A 20,856-nucleotide genomic window follows, 5' to 3' on the forward strand; every position below is an offset into this window, starting at 1 on the left:
GCAGCTAAGCTCTCAGCTGAGTATGTAATGTTCGGTTACACCCAACTTAGCCTTCCTTACTTGTCTGAAATATAGTTAACACACTTACACTAGTACTGAAACTGTATTAAGCGCCATATACACGACACGAACATTTCCGCGAACATTCCGCAATCTTGTTCGCAGCTTTGGCCATACACCATACGAACTTTTGGCCGAACATTAGTTCTCTTTCAAACAGCGATGAATACGGACAACAATTGTGCTGCAGCAATATTGCTCGCTGTGGTAATTAAGCGTAAAAAAAAGAGAGAAGATCGCAAAAAAAGAATTTGGTGCAAAGAATGGTTTAAAAAACGAGCAGTTCTTGGACAAAGTGAGCTTATCAAAGAACTGGAATTCACGTCACAAAATGATTTTAAAAATTACGTTCGTATGAGCAAGGCAACATTTGACCAACTTTTACAAAAAATTTTGCCACTCATAACGAAACGGGATACAATAATGAGAGAAGCGATTCCCCCTCATCTACTACTTATTTTTTTTATAACTGTATCCTTTGTGGCATCAGGATCTACTTCTTTTAATTTTTCGATTAAAGTCGCATAATCATTATTCTTTTTAATTCTATTACAATAATCTTTGCTTTTTACTTGCCACAATGATGGCAAAGATTTATACATTTCAATAAATTCACTCAGAAATTTTTTATTGTCTATTTTACTTTTCCGCGCACGTCTGTTCCGTTCAGAAATTACTACGATTATGAGCTATTTCGCCATACACGCACGAACAGTTCGCGCAAATGTTCGCCAAAAATTAAAATATTTTGATTTTTGGCGAACATTTGCGCGAACTGGCAAACACCACCATACACGGCGAAAGGTCGCAGAAACATGACATAACGGGAATGTTCGCGGAAATGTTCGTGTCGTGTATTTGGCGCTTTAGGAGGAAGAGCGACAAAAAATATAAAAGAAAATAAAAGAAAAATATTGAGAAAATAAATTAGTGTCATATAGGCATAAGAAATAAATGATTGTTCATTGTTTCGAACGAAAAAAGGTCATTTAGGAAGGCAAACAAAGTTGAACATTTATTAAAATCAATTGAAATTCAATATTCTCTGTGTATTGTGCGTGAATCACCATGCATCGTCAAACGTCAACATTTCTTGGCTGCTCTTATTTCCATGCAATCAACCAAACTATTTTTTGGCGTTTACTTAAGAGCTGCCTAGGGCCCTTAAGTGATAATGGCGTTTGACGTTTGGTTAGGCAATGGTTTTTTCTGGTTTAGTTGATATAGAACCAATGTCCTTGGCGAAATCATAACCGAAAATCGCTACCAGTTCATGTAACCGCAATTCTGGCCTGCACGGTTTTACTGTCAAAAAACAAAAATGCGCAAGAAATAAAAATGTGAACTAAATGTTGTATTAAAAAGTACTAATATTGTTTACAAATTCGTGTACATTAACATGGATACACTTTAACGAGACGTTACGGCCTATTTTGCTGGTAACGTTGTTATCCGCAGTCAGAATACGAAAATTTGTTTACCTTTTTCGGGAGTAATCGTCAGTTAACATGAAGGTTGTACTTGCAGATTTTTCTATTATTTGAAAATTTCACGCTTTTTTAACGAATTTTAATATTTATAACTGTACCTGTTTTAAATGAACTCCGTCAGGGTTACCTACATATTTAGCTTTAAAAGTATTTGGGTATATCTGAAAAGCCTGGCTTACCGCCTTGCCAATGGGGGCTTTTTCAAAACTCAAAAACCAAGTCGATTTTCCTTTAATTGACATCACTTTTCTGGGATTTGCCCATATATAATGGCAGGGACAGCCTCCACGCCAAGCTTCAACATAATATCTTCAACGAATTTTTTATTTATGTGTTGAAAAACTTTTAAATTTTCTTGTTCTTAGAGTTATGTACATACAACCAAGTACGAGCTGGGCATACAAATTAGAAGCATTCGATAGTCGGGTCATGCAGACGTTATAAAAACTTTAAAATCATTATCTAATTGCTTAACTAAAAGTGACAGACGTCCGTAGGTTCATTAGCAAATATCAAAAATTTGATCAAATGTTGCTAGATCGCAATAATTGCTGGTAACCAACACTTTAGCTATTTAGCTTGATGAGTACGGTGATTGAATGGATGTGACACCCACGTTGTGGTACCTGTTGGACCTGTGATCTACGATAGCCTAATTAATTTGTGTGCCTTATTTTCCACTTTCCTGTGTCCATTAAAACGTTGTACATGATGTTCCTAATACGTTCTATAACCGAACCTGGTTTTTATTCAAATTTGTGGTTGTCAATATGTTGCAGCATATAACATTGTGTAAAAGATCGTACAGGACTATGTTTAAAGTAAACACAACAAGAATACTGTGGGAACCTTAAAGTGAGACACCTTTCAAAACAAAAATAGTACAAGGCGCGATAGCCTCCGAAGGCACAGTTTCTCTTCCAATTTGCGTCGTGCTCCTTTTTTAACTTTTCCTACAATTTGGCGGGATGGGACTTACATGTTTTATGCCGACTCCGAACGGCATCTGCAAAGTAGAGTTTTCACTGAGAAACTTTTCATGGCAGAAATACACTGGGAGTGGTTGCCCAATCACTGCCGAGGAGCGACCCCACTCAGAAAACCTTTCCTCAAATGAAAAAACTTAGGATTGAACACAGGATCTTCGGTGTGGTAGGCGGGGCACGGTACAACCACACCACGACGGCCACCAACAGGAAGAACAAAAGCAAAGACGAAAAGGCATGGGTGCGAGAAGCTTGAGCGGCTAGCCATTCGGAATAACGCCCGACGAGCGCAATCTGAGCTAGCTATCGCGGAATCAGCCTTCTTATTGTGCGAAAGATTGAAGCTAATCGTGAATCGGCTAGTGGTTTCTGGCCCGGTTAATCTTAAATCAGCCAGAATTAAACTATGCGCCAAACTTTGGAAAAAACCTACAGCACAAAAAGGAGCTGCCTATGTACCGCTATGTCTGAATTTGGTTTCCCCGCATAACTTACCCAGCTGAGCTCAGTCAAATTTGGGAACTACCTCTCCGAATCGTTCGAAACTAAACGATATTTCAGATATGACGACCCCCATCTTGCGATCTCCTTAATTTGATGATGAAGAAAATGATACAAGCTGCGAAACTTAACCGCTCTGAAACAACCACGCAATTGGCAGGCTTAATCGAAATCTTAGTGAAAGACGTCGTTTATTTGGGCACCAGCTTTACTTAGCACAAACAAAAATATCAGGTTTGAAATCCAGCGAAGAAACACTCTTGCAAGTAAGTGCTGCTTTAGACTAGGTAGGCAATCGAAGAATAAAGTTCTCTCTCGGCAAACGATAATTATGCTCTACAAGTCACTTATCGACCCCGGCTTGCTATATGGTGCAAAAGCATGGACCATGACAACATCAGATGAGGCGGATCTGGAAGTGTGCGACAGAAAAGTTCTTCGAAAGATTTACGAACCTCTAGGTAAACGATAATTATGCTCTACAAGTCACTTATCGACCCCGGCTTGCTATATGGTGCAAAAGCATGGACCATGACAACATCAGATGAGGCGGATCTGGAAGTGTGCGACAGAAAAGTTCTTCGAAAGATTTACGAACCTCTAGGCGTTAGAAGATTTACGAACCTCTAGGCGTTAGCGATGGCTACTACCGAAGAAGATTCAATGATGAGCTTTAGGCAGACATCGACATAGTCCATTGAAGTAAAAGACAGCGGCTACGCTGGCTAGGCCATGTTATGCGAATGAAAGATGATGCTCCGGCTAGGAACGAATAGTAACCAATCGGCGCCATTAAGTGCAGTCAAGAAGCCACTGGCTCGCCTTATGTATAGCCATAATAAGGGATGGAGTAAAGGTTTATATATCCCGTTCGTCGATAGAATTTTGAAACTCCGCGGTCTTGAATTAGTTTCCACTGTCGGATACCAAAGTATTTGGAAACATTTTTATGGTCTGGTTAGTACATGATTGATTTACTTACTTACTTACTTAATTGGCGCTTAAACGTCTAAACGGTTATGGCCGTCCAACAAGGCGCGCCAGTCGCTCCTTCGCTCCGCCAACCGGCGCCAATTGGTCACACCAAGGGAGTTTAAATCGTTTTCCACCTGGTCCTTCCAACGGAGTGGGGGCCGCCCTCTACCTCTGCTTCCATAGGCGGGTTCCGATAGAAACACTTTCTTGGCCGGAGCATCATCTTTCATTCGCATAACATGGCCTAGCCAGCGCAGCCGCTGCGTTTTAATTCGCTGGACTATGCTGATGTTTGCGTATAGCTCGTACAGCTCATCATTAAATCTTCTTCGGTACTCGCCAACGCCAACGCGTAGAGGTCCATAAATCTTTCGAAGAACTTTTCTCTCGAACACTCCCAAAGCCGCTTCATCTGCTGTTGTCATGGTCCATGCTTCTGCCCCATATAGCAGGACGGGTACGATAAGTGACTTGTAGAGTATGATTTTCGTTCGCCGAGAGAGGACTTTACTTTTCAATTGCCTACCTAGTCCAAAGTAGCATTTATTGGCAAGATTGATTCTTCGCTGGATTTCAGTGCTGATGTTGTTGCTAGTGTTGATGCTGGTTCCCAAATAAACGAAGTCTTTTACTATTTCGAAATTATGGCTGCCAACAGTAGCGTGGTTGCCAAGGCGCATATGCGCTGACTCTTTGCTCGATGACAGCAGGTACTTCGTTTTGTCCTCATTCACCATCAAACCCATCTTTACCGCTTCTTTTTCCAGCTTGGAGTAAGCAGAACTAACAGCGCGAGTGTTTAGGCCGATGATATCAATGTCATCAGCATATGCCAGTAATTGCACGCTTTTATAGTATATTGTTCCAGTGCGGTTAAGTTCTGCAGCTAGTATAATTTTCTCCAGCATCAAATTGAAGAAATCGCACGATAGGGGGTCACCCTGTCTGAAACCTCGTTTAGTTTCGAACGGCTCGGAGAGGTCCTTCCCAATTCTGACTGAGCTGATGGTGTTGCTCAACGTCATTTTGCACAGCCGTATAAGTTTTGCGGGGAAACCAAATTCAGACATAGCGGCATATAGGCAGCTCCTTTTCGTGCTGTCGAAGGCGGCTTTAAAGTCGACGAAGAGGTGATGTGTGTCGATTCTCTTTTCACGGGTTTTTTCCAAGATTTGGCGCATTGTGAAAATCTGGTCGATGGTAGATTTACCAGGTCTGAAGCCGCACTGATAAGGTCCAATCAGCCGGTTCACGGTGAGCTTCAATCTTTCGCACAATACACTTGAAAGGACCTTATATGCGATATTAAGAAGGCTGATTCCACGATAGTTGGTGCATTTTGCAGTATCACCCTTCTTGTGGACTGGGCAAAGAACACTTAGATTCCAACCGTCGGGCATGCTTTCGTCCGCCCATATTTTGCTAAGAAGCTGCTGCATGCGCTTTACCAACTCCTCGCCGCCGAACTTGAATAGCTCCGCAGGCAATCCATCAGCGCCCACGGCCTTGTTGTTTTTCAATCTGGTTATTGCTATTCTAACTTCGTCATAATCGGGCGGGGGACGTATATTCCATCATCATCGATTGCGGGATTGGGTTCTTCATCTCTGCGCGGTGAATTGCTGCCTCCATTTAGGAGAGCAGAGAAGTGTTCCCTCCATAATCTAAGCACTCTCTGGACATCAGTTACAAGGTCGCCGTTTTCATTGTTTGCCCCGGTCTTAAAACCTTCCGTCTGTCGCCGTATTTTTTGGTAGAATTTTCGGGCGTTATTCCTGGTGGCTAGCAGCTCAAGCTCCTCGCACTCACGCCTTTCTGCTTCTGCTTTTTTCTTCCTGAAAAGGCGTCTCGCTTCCCTTTTCAACTCACGTTAGCGTTCACACACTCCTCTTGTCGCGCTCGCTTTTAACGTAGCCCTGTAGGCAGCGTCTTTTCTTTCGGTTGCAACGCGGCATTCTTCATCATACCAGTTGTTTTTTCGTGGCCGCCGGTAACCAATTTTTTCCTCGGCGGCAGTACGAAGTGCTTTGGAGATATGCTCCCACTGCTCCTGTATTCCTTCAGGATGAGTTGTGCTCTCAGAGAGCAGGTGTGAGAGTCGAGTTGCGAAATCATTGGCAGTCTGTTGTGATTGAAGCTTTTCGACGTCTAGCTTTCCTTGTGTTTTTTGTTCCTTGTTTTTAGCCGCGTTGAGGCGGGTGCGTATTTTGGCTGAAACGAGATAATGTCCGAATCGATGTTAGGTCCTCGGATCGTTCGCACATCTAAAACACTGGAGGCATGCCGTCCGTCTATCACAACGTGATCGATCTGATTGCGAGTATTTCGATCAGGAGACAGCCATGTAGCTTGATGTATCTTTTTATGCATGAACCTCGTGCTTGATATGACCATGTTTCGAGCACCGGCAAAGTCAATCAGCCTCAATCCGTTAGGAGAAGTTTCATTGTGTAGGCTGAACTTTCCGACTGTAGGGCCAAAAACACCTTCTTTGCCCACCCTGGCGTTAAAGTCGCCAAGCACGACTTTTATATCATGACGGGGGCAGCGCTGGTATGTGCGTTCTAATTGTTCATAAAAAGTGTCTTTCACCTCATCGTCTTTCTCCTCTGTCGGCGCATGGGCGCAGATGAATGATATATTAAAAAATTTTGCTTTTATTCGGATAGCGGCGAGACGCTCGTCCACAGGCGTGAACGCCAGCACTTGGCGACAAAGTCTCTCTCCCTCGGCCTTAGTGCAGTTTTTGTTGCCAATATACACAGATACGAGTAATTGCTTTAGCCCTCTGTATTCCTTGATGTCCCCGGTGAAGTTCTTCTACACTTCTCTTTTGGCAGATTCTTGGTATTGTAATACGATTACCTACCATTGTACAGCCTTGGTGACAGAAATATAATCTTTTCGGACTAGATATTACTTTCTGGGAGCTTTTGTGGCCATCCCGTTCTGTAAAACTAAAATATTCTTCAAAACTGGATCTCTTGCAGTTTCGTATTGTAACATTTTATATATTTTTTCTATAGTTTCTGCAAAAATCGAATTTGTCTCATTTTCTAGTCTTCTGAAATGGTTGCCGTGATTTTATTAAGACGATAAAACATCAGCATTACAAAAATTGTTTGTATTAATGAATTTAATGTCAAAACCATAAGCAAGTAAGCTGGCTATCTTTGGAGACGGTTTGCTTGACGGACTTTTTCCCAAACATCGCTACAACCGAAGATTATTTTGAGAAATTAGGTAACGGCAATCTGCAGTATTCTTTTTCTGTGTCCGGGAGTGATTTTGACGGTTGACGCTTTTGAAGAGGTAACCTCTTGTTTTCCATCTGAATACTCTTGCATAATGCAAGTCCACGGCTTTAATTATCTTTTGGTTTGGGCCGTTAAATGGGACAGCCGACAGGCGACATCATATCTTTAAGATGCGTGTATTATATATTCAAGTTCACTATTCCTTTGTCATTTGCATTTATATTCAGCAACTGGCCAAATCCCCATTGGAAGGCGCATAGCTTATATTTGATAGTATATTAAGACTGAGGCCAGTAAGGTCTTAATTAAGGTATACAGGAATAACGACTCGGATATGTTTGCTAAGGGCTGGCGAGTGTGACATTCGGAAATCTTAGTACACGGCTTGACACCCCGTCAAAACGACTTTCCGGTTAATATGACATTGGCTCCATCCCGTTAAAACCTTGGCAGGCCTTGGGGTACGTTCGAAGTCCGTCATCATTAAGTTGGTGGTACAGGTTCGGTTGAGATTCTCCCGATTGACGCTGATCTGGCTCTGAACGCAGTTCTCATAAGGGGCTGCGTCAACCTTCAAGTGGCCTCCCTGCCTTCGCATGAATGACCACGGGATCATTCAAGGTGACTGTACATTCGGACTATGATAGCGGCTCCAAATGGGGACCCAATCATATTAATGAATAATCAAAATGCAAAAATCAGCAAGATAAGGAAGTTACCTTCAACCCATTTATGGGGCGAAAGCTACTTCGTTTTCCAGAAGGACCTGATCTACCGGCCGCAGGTCAAAATGCCTCGTCGCACACGGGTACAAAATCAAAAGGAGCGGAAGCCAACGGCACGCAAGGAGCATCTCTGGCTGTTATTCCAAGGGCAAGGCAGGAGAAGGCCAAAACAAGCACTCCTTCATTAAGTGAGCTCATTAAGAAGGCACCGGAAGATCTTCAAAATCCTTAGGCCTCGGGAGGGAACGAAAGTAAGATGACCAAATTAGGAAGATCGACTGATGATCTGTTACAGTTTTTTAAAGGGTGGAATCATATACACGCTGAAATCAAGCGCTTAACCTCCATAATCAAAACATTGTACATCGAATCCGCGCTGGAGGTAAAGGACTTAAAAAAGAAAATAATTGCCAATGATACGGCTAATGATGGAAGTTCGTCACCCCCAGAAAAGAGACCGAGGAAGAATTCGACAATGGGAGATAAATTTGCCAATCCCACGATCTCATCCAAGGACGATACGCCCAGACATGGGGGGAATCACAACCGAGTAAAATCGCAACCGCCACTGAACCAGAAAAAGGTCGAAAGGAAGAAGACGCCGCAGCTTAAAAGTCGGGAGAGTGGCAGGTTGTCAAACCCAAAAAGGCGAATAAGAAGAAAATGATTAAAGCCAGGCCGGATACAATCATAATTTCGAAGGCTGGATATGCTACGTATGCTGCCATACTGCGAAAAGTGAGGAGTTGCGATGAACTAAAAGCCCTAGGGGGTGATGTCATAACTATTATAAGAACGGCAAAAGGAGATTTGTTGCTGCAGCTAAAAAGATCTCAAGAGGGGAAAACAAGTACGTACCAAGCAGAGATTGAAGCAGTCCTAAAGGAGTCAGCGAAGGTCCCAGCAGAGTCTCAAATGATTACACATCAGCTCAGAGACCTCGATGAGATTACAACACCCGATGAGATTTGTGATGCGATCCAGGATAGAACGGCCGGATCCAACTGACATAAAAAGTATACGTACAGGGTACAGCGGTACAAAATCGGCACTTGTAAGCCTTACAGCGGATGATGCTAAAATTGTTCTAAAGGCGCAAAGAGTAAGAGTAGGATGGGTATCTTGTCGAATTAGAGAGGTGAAACAGGAGAGATACTGTTACAGGTGCAAAGAGACTATAGATAGGTCAAAACTTTCCAGGAAATGCGGTCAGGAGGGTCATAAGGCCGCGAACTGCTCCAACGTACTGAAATGTGCGTTATGTGTGGGACAACATTCGGCAGGCAGTTTTAGATGCCCACAACGGGAAAGAAGCAACCAGATTGCCCTATGAGATTGTTGCAACTCAATTTAAACCACTGTGAAGTGGCCCAAGACCTCTTATCAAACAATGCTTGAAGCAGGATTTGACATAGCGGTACTCTCTGAGCCGTACAGAAATAAGCGGGAGCAAGGCTGGCTCACGGACTCGGCTGGGAAAGGCTCAATTTGGATACCAGGAAAATTTCTTCCGCCGGAAAAGATGGTACCGACAGTGGCTGGATTTACGTGGGCAAAAACAAAGGAATATACAATCACCTTCGAGCATGACTAGCACAGAGTTTGAGAACATGATTCTTAGGATGACCATAGAAGCACAGGGTAAACAGCCGCTTATAATATGTGAAGACTTCAATGCATGGTCAACCGTATGGGGTAGTAGTAGAACTACCGATAGAGGTCTCTCGAAAGCCTTACACCCCTGAGACTAGAACTTCTAAATGAGGCAAGGAAATATACATTCGACACTGGAAATAGACACTCCATTATAGATCTCACGTTTGCTAGTAGCGAAATAGCGAGACGAGCAAAATGGTCCATCAGTAACGTCTACACACACAGCGACCACAAAGCTATTAACCTAGAGCTAGTGGAAACTTCACCAAGGATACCTTCCAACCAACTGCAAAGAAGAAGATGGAAACACACCTTTTTGAACTAGAAGCATAATAAGAAGGACAAATGTGGAGGATCTTTCGGTTCAAATATCTAAGTCATTAAGTATGGCGTGTGATGCTGCTATGTCCAGAAGTCGCGCACAAGTAAATCGGACTCCGGTATATTGGTGGAAAGAGGAAAGGGCACAGAGGGCACACTCGTCGCCACGATATGATGAGCTACACAATACCTACATAGCCCAAATAACGGCGCTTAAAAATGCTATAAAAAAGCAACAGAGCGTGCTTCAAGGAGCTGATGGATAGTGCCGATCTTGATCCTTGGGGATTGGCTTACAGAACGGTGACGGCGAAAATTAAAGGGCGGAAATCAGAGCAGCCTGCATGCCCAATACTAATGAGAAGAATCGTAGAAAATCTTTTACCGACACAAGATTACTGGACCTATCAAAGTGAGGACCTTGAAGGTGTGGAAATCCCAGAAATAACAGAGCAGGAGGTACTAGATGCAACACAAAGAGTTGCGGACAGTAAGTCTCCAGTACCGGATGGAGTGCCAAATATAGCCCTTAAATCAACGATAAGGTCTAGAACATTGGTATTTACGGATCTCTTCAACGCCTGTTTCCAAGAAGGCGTCTTCCCCCGCTCATGGAAACGCCAGGTGGCTAGTCAAATAGTGGGTTTGGATTTCGAAAATCACAATAGATGCAATGCAAACAGTTGTCAATATATCCCGAGGAGCCATAACCGGAGGCCAAAGTAAAAGGAAGCTCTGTGCACTGATAATTTTGGATATTAGCTTTTAACACCGCGAGCTGGATGGAGATAATGACGCGCTACGAAACTTTGGCACCCTTGCGTTCCTGCTCAGAATAATTGGTAGCTATTTGAGCGACAGAGTACTCCTTTTTGATACGGATGAGGGACCAAGAAACCACACCATCACAGGCGGTGCCTCTCAGGGATCTGCTCTAGCTACAAATCTTTAGAATACGATGTATGACGGTGTGCTACAAATCGACCTTTCCGGAGGCACGGAAATTGTCGGCTATGCAGACGATATAGTCGTGTAGAAGTTGCCAAGAAACTTGATCTGCTCCAAGCATTTTGTAATGACGCCGTGGGAAAAATAAAGGAATGGCTGACGAACATGGGGCTGGAGATGGCTAGCAATAAGACAGAACAGGTTTTGGTGGGCTCAAAGAGGACTTTGGATGAGTTAGCCCTAACCATAGGAGATTATCAAATAAATTCAAAGCATTCCTTGAAATATCTAAAAGTAATCATTGACTCAAAACTAACTTTTAAGGACCACTTCAGGACAGTGGGGGAGAAAGTTTCTAGAGTTAGTGGAGCCCTAACGCGAATAATGCCCAACATCGGCGGCCCAGGCGAAGCTACTCGTCAGCTGTTATCCAACGTAAGCAGCTCTATAATATTATATGCAGCACCAGTATGGCACGGATCTAAAATGGTCAACCAAAAAGATATACTAGCAGCCTACCGTATTACAGCTACATGAATAGCATGAGCTTATCGGACGGTGTCCGCCGGACGCGATCCATGTTTTATCCAGGAAAATGCAAGTAGAGCTACTCTCAGGTGAAATGGCCGATTTGTATGGCATTGGAATCAGCCGATTATCTGAAGATGCTAAGAAAAGCGCAAGGTCATGAACAATAGTTAGGTGGCAAGAACAGTGGAAATAATAGTTCGGAATATAGCGGAAAGTTACGAGCAAAAGCATGGCTAACTAAATTACCACCTCACACAGATATTGAATGGGCACGGCGGCTTCAAGGAATATCTTCATAAGCGTGGGAGAGAGGAGGATCCTTTCTGTCCACACTGCCCCTCCGAGTTGGAAAGCGCAGAACATGTAATGCTTCACTGCCCTCGTTTTCACGGCGAAAGACTCTCTGTACACAGAGTTTTTGGAGAGGAGTCTTCTATTACGAATTTAGTTCCCCGACTTCGCGGACAAATAGATTGTTGGACCGCTGTGAGCAAGGTGGCCTTTATAGTTACGACGAAATTGATGCATACTGAAAGGGAGCGCAGATAAATGCGCATACGAAGTAGTGGCGACTAAATCGCCTGAGGCAGAGCTACGTGAGTGCGAGGAGCTTCAGATGCTGCTGATAGGAATATTGCCGGAAAATTCAAGCGAAAATCCGGCGGATGACGGATGCTTTCACGACCGTGGCAGATTCCTGCAAAACACGTTCCGGAACCCGAATATGAGAAAGGTAGTATCCCGGCTAAATAACAAGACGTCGGTTAATGACGGACTATCCGCCGAGTTCTTTAAATGCGGAGGCGAAAATATGGCGAACCGACAAGAAAGGCGATACAGAGTATGCTGATGATATTGATTTTATTGGCCTTAACAAACGTGCCGTTAATTCCACCTGTCATCAAGAAAAGAATCGGCGCATTCGCGCCTTGCCAACCACGTAACTGTTGATGGCTAAAAATGCGAGACTGTGAAGGATTTCGTCTCTAGAACTAATAGCGAAATCAATGTCAGCTGATATGGGAAGTACTGCTGTGTTCGTGTCCAGCGCACTCGAGCTTAAAACTATGGCTGCCAAAAGCGAACAGTGTAACATAACCTGAAACACCATAACCTATTTTAATGGGAACCACATTTTTAGAAAAATTTTGCGAGCTGGGTACCAAAAGGTAAAAATTTGTTACCAGGGTGGAATAGAGGCGTAATTTTTATTTAGATCATTTACACATAATTCCTCGGCTAAGGCTTAAACTTTGAAAGATAAGTAAGTCATACGCTTACAATGGCTAAATATTTTTATTCACTTCACGTTCGACAAACCTTGTGTAGCTAGACACAAACCATACTTTCCAAAAGATCTGTCTAAGTTACGGCTGAAGAAACGCATTTCGTATAAAGCTGGAGACATTGGTGCTTTATCGGTAACCGTATCGGTAACCTTTTAACAGCTGATTCGACCAACCTTATGAGAATCAATACAATCGATTATTGGTGCCGTTAAGGTCGTAACCGTATCGTAGCCAACCAATTGGGTTTTGGTTTACCGTCGTAACGATAAACAGCTGATTACGTTAGGGATATGGATACAGCGATACGACATACGGCACCAATGACTCCGGCATAACTCGTGTCTTAAGCTGCAGACATAGGTGCTTTATCGGTAACCGTATCGGTAACCTTATAACAGCTCATTCGACCAACCTTATGAGAATCAATGCAATCGATTATTGGTGCCGCTAAGGTCGTAACCGTATCGTAGCCAACCAATTGGTTTTTGGTTTAAGCTGCAGACATTGGTGCTTTATCGGTAACCTTATAACAGCTGATTCGACCAACCTTATGGGAATCAATGCAATCGATTATTGGTGCCGCTAAGGTCGTAACCGTATCGTAGCCAACCAATTGGTTTTTGGTTTAAGCTGCAGACATTGGTGCTTTATCGGTAACCGTTTCGGTAACCTTATAACAGCTCATTCGACCAACCTTATGAGAATCAATGCAATCGATTATTGGTGCCGCTAAGGTCGTAACCGTATCGTAGCCAACCAATTGGTTTTTGGTTTAAGCTGCAGACATTGGTGCTTTATCGGTAACCTTATAACAGCTGATTCGACAAACCTTATGGGAATCAATGCAATCGATTATTGGTGCCGCTAAGGTCGTAGCCTTATCGTAGCCAACCAATTGGTTTTTGGTTTACCGTCGTAACGATGAACAGCTGATTACGTTAGGGATACGACAACAGCGATACGACATACGGCACCAATGACTCCCGCTTTTGGTTTACCGTCGTAACGATAAACAGCTGATTACGTTAGGGATACGACTACAGTGATACGACATACGGCACCAATGACTCCCGCTTTACAGTCGTAACGATAAACAGCTGATTACATTAGGGATACGACTACAGCGATACGACAAACGTAACCAATGACTACAGCTTTAGAATGGTGGAGGGAGGCACTTGAGCTTTTTAATCTTCCAAGGCCCTGGCAAAATGAGCTGTTAAGGCAAATTTTGAAAGTTCGACATTTATCGTGGTGAATACGAACGTCAGATAAAATTGTAACAACTACTAAAAGCCCCGTCAAATAAGCAGTTTTTCATATAGATGAATTTAATTCAATCTTATGCATTATGAGTATTTTGCACGTATGTATGTTTATGGAGAACGGTAGATTGAGCGACACTGGGATTTGTTTTTACTGTGAAAAGTATAAAGTACCAACGAGTGTGAAAAATAATTTCACTCGCAAAGTGTGAAAGCACCCTCAGCCTAAGTAAATGTCGAATTCTTCTTCTTATATTTTTCTTGCAACAAAAGTTGAAAGTTGGCTGCTTTTACAACAAAGCGTTAGACGCATCTATGTATATATTAAAAACTGCTTATGTGACGGGGCTTTCGATAGAAGACCTGCGACCAACGACAAAATGAAAGCATGCGAAGGCTAATTAGAGCGAGAAAAAAACTTTTATGTAAATAAATAATAGTTTTATTAACTACGCTTTAATAGCTAACCGAACTAAAGATTAGAAAATAATTTTTAATCACAAAGATTTTACGTTGCATTAGTAGAAGGTGGAATAATTTACCATAAATTATTTACTCAAAATAAAATAAACCTATAATAAATAAAATTTAAGTTATTAACAGAATCATCAAATTCAAAGCAAATAGCGTGATGTTCATTTTACTATAATTTCATAACAGTTGTAAATAGAATAATTATAATATTGAATGTAACAAATTGGAAGTTGGTTTAAATTATGCTCAAAAATTCCGTTACATACATACATACAACCCATGCTAAGTAAAAAGGGAGCGATTACACATACTAGCTTGGTTTGAAAAATGTCAAAATTTCTCTTTTTATTTGGCACAGCTGAATCGCAAACTTGTGTACACCATAGAAAATTTGCACGCCACATTTTTGCCACTGAATAAAATGCTTTTGAGTGGCACACAACCTAACTGTTAAAATGTGGTGTTTTACGTACGTTTTACGATCAGAGATCGAAACATATTTTTGTGAAATAGCTATAAAGAGTACTCGTTGTATACACAACTTATTAAGGGAGTTCGAGATTTTGTGCAAATGTTTAGCATCATTGCGTTTGCTTACTAGTGTAGTATATTTACACAATACACCAACAAAATATTCGGCAAAACATTTGCTACGTCATTGCAAATACGCAACATCAAAAACTGCAGTATATTTTTTCAACATAAGCTGTGTTTTTTTTACATCTCTAGACGTTTACGCTTAAATTTATATTGACTGCGAAGCGTCAAACTTTAAATACACCTCTGAAATTGCTGCGCATAAAATTAGTACTACTAAATTTCAATACGCATTATACTCAGATGTAACTGAAATATATGTCTATGTTTCACCCTATACACTAATTCTATGTATTCTAAGCGTGCCCATTATTCATCGCAACTGATTCAGCTATATGTTATACATTATGGCCACCAGAGGTTTGTGTCTCCGATTTTAGGTACACCCTGTTCTGTAGCTAGTTATTAACCACTGCCGCTAGATGGGTCTCCTAAGCATAACATGGCTCTACAAGAAAAATTTTGGTATTTGTGCTTTTTGTTATATATGTGGGCAATTAATTAAAGTTTGAGATCTAAAATATGAATTAAATACATCTCTCATCATCTGTGAATCCTACGAAACACATTTTAACTGTCGTGTTTGGAATCAATACAAGACATAGGCCCCACATATTGCTCGTAGTTATTGTAAAAGATGTTTGGAAGGTAAGCAAATTGTATTTAAGTAGAAAATTAAATAAAGTATACATACTGATTTCTCTGTCTATATTTTAGGTTGGTAACGAGGTGAGAAAAGATCTATAAAATTTACAACACCAAGAATATGGAGAGTACAAGAGACCACGTTAAATACTGCTAATTTTGCATTGTGAATCCGAGTAAAAGACGTAGAGGTAAAAATGCAAAACCTATCCAATATCCGGATCTTGAATCTTCTTCTGCTCCAGTCGCACACGATCTGACACGACCAGTACCAGAGCCACCGAAAAAATTATCGCAGAGTAGTGGTTCATCTCTTAGTTCTTATAAAAGCAATTCCGACAAGGAGTTTTTACCGACACCAAAAAACCAGAACATCATTTCATCACTACTGAAGATTTCAATGATTTCATTAGGGATTTAAATTTACCAAAAAGTAAAGCAGAGCTTTTAGGCTCTTCTTCGAACAACTTTATCAAGGCCAATATAATGAAAACATGATGGAAGACTATATTTGGGGTTTCTTGAGGAATAGTACCTATGAACATAAAAGAAAAAGTTAAGTGTACACTTTTAAATCATTTTCCATTTTTTTGTAAGTTATTTCGATATTAAAACTTAACAAAAATATTTATTTGAATTGTTTCATTTTCAAGTAAAAATTAAAACCGCAGATTTTGAAAAATTTCGTTCAAGGGGTTTCCTAAATAGGAAAGCAAGCTTTTTCATGCCATATATTTTTTCCCGTCAAGTTACGACCTAAAGAATTGAAATTTAATGCTTTGAAGTCAAAGTCAAATTTTGTGTTGACCCGTGTTATCTAAGCGAGGATAAGCGTTTTTGTTTTTACGCGCAAACGTAAAGTAATAAGCTTGTAAAAAAACACGGCTATAGAATAATAAGTCAGCAACTGACAATGCAGAACAAATTATTCAAAGAAAAAATTAATGGTTAACTTATGTTATGATTTTTAGAAATAATTTGACAGTTGCATTGTTATCGTTTCATTAAAAATGGTTTTCGGTCACTGATCGTAGAAAATAATACCGGCCGTAGTTAAGAGCTACCACAGTGTCGTTGTTCAAATTCCACAAAAAACTCACCTCTCGTCTTACGTATTTTTTTTTTTACTTTTTTATAGTTTTTAATAATACAAACTGGACGCTTATTAATTTAAGGTTTTGCTAAAGAATTTTTTGAACCCGAATGTTTTGGTTTGATTTGATTTCCACCGGTTACTTAGGCTCGAAATTTATAACGAGAAATATTTTTACTTCTTTTTCTTTCAGTTCACCTTAAGTTATTGTACATTTATTTTTAAATTTTAACTATTAATAATAAAATACTTTGAAAAATAAAATAAATAAACTTGGTTTTCGGTTGCTTAAATTTTTTAAAACATCAACAATCACCAATTTTTGTTTTCATTATTATTTTATTCTTTACTCTTTGCTTATATAAACATAAAACTATTTCTTAAAAGCACTTTTAGCAATGACTTTTCATCGCGTTATAAATATGTTTGATTTGTGATCTCACCAGAATCATTTTTTGTCCGTAACCACAAAACACTGCCCGCCCTACAGTTCGGGGGTGTTGCAGATTTGGATGTACATTGAACTGTCCATTGCCGGTATGAACCCTATCGCTCCTATAAACTTCGGGTCTGTAGGTTTTAGCCTTCCCTTGCGACAGGCTTTAGCGGAAATATTCTAAAACCCTTAACTCGTTCGGTAAGAGCAGACCCATCTAACAAATTACTGACTCCTTACCAGATCCTTCTGCGGCCACCGTGGTGTGATGGTAGCGTGCTCCGCCTATCACACCGTATGCCCTGGGTTCAACTCCCGGGCAAAGCAACATCAAAATTTTAGAAATAAGGTTTTTCAATTAGAAGAAAATTTTTCTAAGCGGGGTCGCCCCTCGGCAGTGTTTGGCAAGCGCTCCGGGTGTATTTCTGCCATGAAAAGCTCTCAGTGAAAACTCATCTGCCTTGCAGATGCCGTTCGGAGTCGGCATAAAACATGTAGGTCCCCTACGGCCAATTTGTAGGGAAAATCAAGAGGAGCACGACGCAAATTGGAAGAGAAGCTCGGCCTTAGATCTCTTCGGAGGTTATCGCGCCTTACATTTATTTTTTTTTTTACCAGATCCTTCTGACAAACGTCTGACTCCTTTATCGAGACAAGAGACAGGTAACCGATTGCCTAAGAGACTAAAGAAAAAAATTGTTCAAACAAAAACGGCATAATGACAACGTAAGAACTTTATATTCTTAATTCAGGAATCGATTGCACAGATCGGTGGTTAGGAATGGTTTGAAGTATGCGGTTGTATGCACGGCTTCAAACAAGTCTACCTTTCAGTTATCAAAAAGGCAGTAAAGTTCACTTACTGTCTTTTAGGAATTTTGATGCCAACAAATTTCTGCGATTTTAATTTAACACACAACTAAAAATAAACATTTAAAAATAAATAAAACAAGATTTTAAAATTGATGTATACTTGAAAAATCTTAAGTTACCAAAACAAAGTCTCAGTTTTCTCTTTTTCACTTTTCACACTTCATTGCCTTTCTGCTATGGATGGCAGGATAGAGTATTAGGGTGGTCTCTATAAATCATGTAAAATTTTTTTAGAATGCTGATTCTTCAAACGGTAATACCAAGTTCAAAAATATCTCATACATATGCATATGCACATTTTGGTCCCGGTTGGAAACGGTTAGGAGTGTGCGGCGGGGTTCAAAGTTTCTATAAAGACTCGAAAACTTTTAACTTTTTTTATTTTTATTTAATACCTACAATCGATAATGCTCTATTGCCGTCCTAATAAAGAATGTGGGTATGTACATTTCAATTGAGTCTGAGATATTGAACATAACTTGTTTACATCTGTGCTTTTCAACATACATACATACATAGGTTTTTTTTCAATTAAAAATTAAAGATATAAACTAATTTTGATGTGAAAAAGCTGGGAGTACTTTTGAAAAAGCTGTTTTGACTAGATTGCACGTTGATTTCACCGATTTCCTACAAAAAGTGTAGATAGTGCTGTTTCATTAGGTTTTCTGAAAAATATTTGTAGATGCTGCAAAGTTTGAGTTTAACACCACTATAACTTTATGTCTATTTGCAATTTTAAAAATATTTATGCACGAATAAATTCGCATTGTCAAGACGATTTCGCCGGTGTAAATAACTCTTTGTTTTTTTTTTTTTTTAAATACAGATACCCACATTCTTTATTAGGACGGCAGTATAATACGAAATCACATGTAAATTTTGGTCCCCATTGGAGTTGTTAAAGGGTGACGCACAGTGATCAAAGATCAGATTTTAATACAAACATATATTGACGCTTCATAGGGTCATTTGAGCTTTGACCCTTGTACGACATGCCTTAACCATTTTCAATCGGAATCAAAATATCTCATATCGTCTGCCCCGATCTAATGCAGGTATATACAAACATACGCTCATTCCTACATGTACATATATATATACAAATGTATGTAATATTTATGTTTTTTAAAAGAAACAAAATCTTGCGCAGAATATTATTACTGTTTTTGTGCTACATTCGTTGCTGTTGTTGTTGCCACTATTCACATTACATACACAACATCCACAGTGAAATGCACTAATTTAAGTTGCAATAAATGCTAATATTTGCACAATGCTTTTCACCGTTAAATACCACTGAATGTTGAATTTCCGTTCGTGTTCTAAGAATCAAAAATCACGCTAAATATAATGCATGTACCCGGGATATTATTTATATATATAAGTATTTTCGAGTAAGGAGCTTTGTTGTTGGCCCCTTAGACTGGAACGAGATTTCTAAAAACAAAAACAAAAAAACAAATCGTAATGCGCGCTCGCGTCTGCCTTTGTCACCGTTAAAGAAAAGAAAGGTTTGAAGCGCTAACGCTGAATGGCAATGATAGTTGTGGCGCGTACGATTTTATACTTGTGGAGTGAAAGGTAGCGACTTACGAGTAGCTACATATGTAAGCGTCGTGGTTTAAGTTGTTGAAGCGCCACATCTACTGCAGCAATTGCTCTTGTGCGGGCAGCTAGAATATACATGTGTTCGTATGTAAGTATATACCCAGCAAAAATTGGCATAGGCGATTATATGAATTCAACTGAAGGTTGTGCTGGATTTCTTGAAATTGGCTTTTGAGTGACGTGTCCCAAAGCGAATGGGAAACCAGGTCTGTCGGATCGAACAAATTTAACAATATTATTAACGTGCCGCTTGCTCCGAAACAGGCGTTGAGCCCTTAAACTGTGTATGTAGGATTGGCACCACTGAAGCTACCTCTGTTTCTGTTGTGAGTTTTACTTTCTTACGGATTGCATACCTAGTCCAGAAGGCACGAACATGAACGCAGCCCACGACATCACTTAAACACTTTAAGGGCCTGGCAAACTTGCCATATCCAAACCCATATAAAACGCCGGTATACAGAATACAAGAAAAACGCATACAAATTATTTTTATTTTCCACTTGTAAGAAAAACGGTTTTATTTTAAAATTAGTATTTTCCTTTCCTATTATTAATGTTATTAATAAAATTCCTGCCGGGATTTGTGATGTTACCATAAGTTTAAGCCTGTAAGCTTTTCTTAGGCGTTTCTTGGACACTTGAAGAAATGCTCACGAAACGCTCAAGAAATGCCAAGAAATATTCCACAGGGCAGCTATATTGGTCCGGTTATGTTATTGTTGTTCAAAACCGATATATCCAATAAAATAAAATATTCAAAAATCTTGGTGTATGCTGACGATGTGGGAAAAACTGTTCAAGTCATATGCGTCGGTTGAGGAACATTTACTGCTTCAAACGAATTTAAAACACTTGGTTACCTGGTGATATGTAAATTATATGCCGCTCAATCCTAAAAATTGTTAATTCACGTGTTTTTCTCGGAGAAATTCGCTACATACAAGTGACAACTGTAGTCTGGAAATTGCAAATAATTTTGTTGACTTAAGAGTGGATTCCAAACTTAGTTTCAACCTTCATATCAATGCTACAATCAATAAAGACAAAGGTTTTTTTTTTTTTAATTTGTTAAACGGTGGTCAATTTAATTTAGCGACCTATGTAACCTCTTTTTACAACA

At 40.2% G+C, this 20,856-nt stretch overlaps 1 protein-coding gene across 11 annotated transcripts in view; it reads right to left on the reverse strand.

Annotated features, from left to right (window-relative positions):
• The window catches only part of LOC137254637 (serine protease inhibitor dipetalogastin), a 220,321-nt gene that overhangs the window by 85,046 nt on the left and 114,419 nt on the right, over positions 1 to 20,856 (reverse strand). For 2 of the 11 annotated variants that reach the window (XM_067792469.1, XM_067792463.1), the window contains exon 1: positions 19,420 to 19,638. The exons of 3 other annotated variants lie outside the window; for them this stretch is intronic. The gene's annotated coding sequence lies outside the window, so the exon portion shown is untranslated. Of the gene's footprint in view, positions 1 to 19,286; positions 19,639 to 20,856 lie in introns of those variants that run through there. 6 more of the 11 variants (XM_067792466.1, XM_067792459.1, XM_067792467.1 and 3 more) reach the window with 5 other exon arrangements.

This window comes from Eurosta solidaginis, chromosome 5 (genome assembly GCF_040869045.1).
Source record: "Eurosta solidaginis isolate ZX-2024a chromosome 5, ASM4086904v1, whole genome shotgun sequence".
Taxonomy (NCBI): domain Eukaryota; kingdom Metazoa; phylum Arthropoda; class Insecta; order Diptera; family Tephritidae; genus Eurosta; species Eurosta solidaginis.